Below are 2,788 nucleotides of genomic sequence, written 5' to 3' on the forward strand. Positions count from 1 at the left end.
TCCCTGGACAGAGCTCCACACCTCTCAAGCAGATCACGCTACCAGTGTAATTTGGTACCCCAGACCACTTCCGCACCGACTACATCAACTTCGTGGTCGCTGACTTCGACGGCACCTACCATGCTATCCTTGGTCGACCAGCGCTCACCAAATTCATGGCCATACCTCACTATAGGTATTTGGTGCTCAAGATGCCTACCGAGAAAGGGGTTCTAACTCTCAGGGGCAACGTATACGTAGCTTATACCTGCGAGGACGATAGCTTTAAAATAGCAGAGGCTCACAACCTCTCTATTCGCATGGCTAAGACCACGCTCGACGCCAAGAAGACCCCAGCCGACCACCTAGAGATCCCAGAGCTTGAGGCCCCATGCAAGAATGTCAAGTCCAAAGAGCACAAAGCGATCCAGCTGATTGATGGTGATCCCAGCAAAACAGCCCTTATCGAGGCCAACCTGGATCCTAAATAGGAAGATGCGCTCGTCAGGTTCTTGATGAGCAACGTGAGTGTGTTCGCATGGAAACCCGCTGACATGCCTGGTGTACCTTGGAACTTGATCGAGCACTCCTTAAATGTCGATAGCAAGGCCAAACCTATCAAGCAGAAGCTACGACGGTTCGCTCGTGATAAAAAGGAGCCTATTAGGGTAGAAGTTACATGGCTTTTGGCAGCCGGATTTATCAAAGAAGTATATCATCCGGAGTGGTTAGCTAACCCAGTTCTTGTACGCAAAAAGAATAATGAATGGAGAATGTGCGTTGATTACACTGATCTCAATAAACACTGCCCTAAAGACCCCTTCGGCTTACCTTGCATAGACGAGGTCATAGATTCAACTGCCGGTTGCGAGTTTCTTTCCTTTCTCGATTGCTACTCTGGTTATCACCAGATCGCTCTCAAAAAGGACGACCAGATCAAGACATCCTTCATCACGCCCTTCGATGCCTACTGCTACACGACCATGTCGTTCAGGCTCAAGAACGCCAGGGCTACCTATCAACGCGCCATACATGCCTACCTCAAAGACGAGATAAAAGATGACCTCGTCGAGACTTATGTTGACGATGTAGTTGTTAAAACCAAGGAAACATACACCCTTGTTGACAACCTCGAACATACCTTTGCAGCTCTTAACACATTCCAATGGAAATTAAACCCAAAGAAGTGTATCTTTGGTGTTCCATCTGGTATATTGCTCGGCAACGTCATCAGTCACGATGGCATACGCCCTAACCTAGAGAAGGTAAAAGCTGTCTTGGACATGAAGCCACCCAAAAAGGTGAAGGATGTTCAGAAGCTTACCGGATGCATGGCTACCCTAAGTCGTTTCATATCAAGATTAGGCGAAAAAGGACTACCATTTTTCAAGATGCTCAAAGCATCCGAGAAGTTTGAGTGGTCGGAGGAAGTGGACGCTGCCTTTACACAGCTGAAACAATTCCTTACATCACCTCTGGTCCTCACTGTTCCCAGAGAAGACGAAACCCTCCTGCTTTACATTACGGCAACTAATCGAGTGGTCTCCACTGCCATGGTGGTCGAGCGCAACAAGCCTGGCCATGTCTACAAGGTATAGCGACCAATATATTTTGTTAGTGAGGTGCTCAATGAATCCAAGACCAGGTACCCACAGATTCAGAAACTGATCTATGCCATACTAATCACATCCCGAAAGTTGAAACACTACTTCGACAGATATCGCATGGTGGTCATGACTGAGTACCCTTTGGGAGACATCATTCGCAACAAGGATGCAAATGGGCGCATCGTCAAATGGGCAATGGAGCTATGCCCTTTCTCCTTGGAATTTGCAAGCCATACTACAATCAAGTCTCAGGCACTTGTCGATTTCATCATCAAGTGGACAGACTTAAGCACACCTGCCTCTTAGGGGCCTGATGAGTATTGGAAGATGTACTTCGATGGCTCTCTCAACATCGACGGCGCAGGAGCAGGAGTCCTTTTCGTGTCACCATCCAAGGAGCAGCTTCGATACGTCATCAGGATTTATTTCCCGGCGTCTAATAACGCCGCTGAGTACGAAGCATGCCTACATAGTCTGCGCATTGCGGTCGAGCTCGGTGTCAAATGTCTCTATGTCTACGGAGACTTGGCTTTGGTCATCAACCAACTCAACAAGGACTAGGATACGACCAATGAAAAGATGGATGCATACTGCAAATCGATCAGAAAGTTAGAAGGCAAGTTCTATGGCATCGAGTACACACATGTGGTCTGGGATAAAAATCAAGCAGCAGATGCGCTGTCAAAGTTAGGATCATCCTAAGCCAAAGTCCCACATGACGTATTTGTTCAAGACCTGCTCATGCCTTCCATCAAAGAAGATCCCACGGTCGACAAGCCTTCAGACCAGCCATTGGTGGCTACGGTTTCGGCGTCAAACACTACTGAACCACCTCCGACCACTAAGGAGCCTGACTGGAGAGTACCTTTCATCAAGTACCTGACAGATGGTAGCAGTTACACCGATTGGACAGAAAACGAATGCCTGATGCATCGCAGTAAGCAGTATCTGCTCGTCGATGGCAAATTGTGGCGCAAGAACGTGAAGGAGGAAATCTTGATGAAGTGTATAACCCAGGAGGATGGTGAACATCTCCTAGACCAAATCCACTCTGGCTCCTACGGTAACCATGCGGCCTCGAGAATGCTAGTTGGCAAGGCTTTTCGAGTAGGGTTCTATTGGCTATCAGCCGTAGCCGATGTAGAGAAGCTAGTCCGCTAGTGTGAAGGTTGTCAGTTCTTCACCAAGAGAATCCACATACC

This window comes from Miscanthus floridulus, chromosome 19 (genome assembly GCF_019320115.1).
Source record: "Miscanthus floridulus cultivar M001 chromosome 19, ASM1932011v1, whole genome shotgun sequence".
Classification (NCBI taxonomy): Eukaryota; Viridiplantae; Streptophyta; class Magnoliopsida; order Poales; family Poaceae; genus Miscanthus; species Miscanthus floridulus.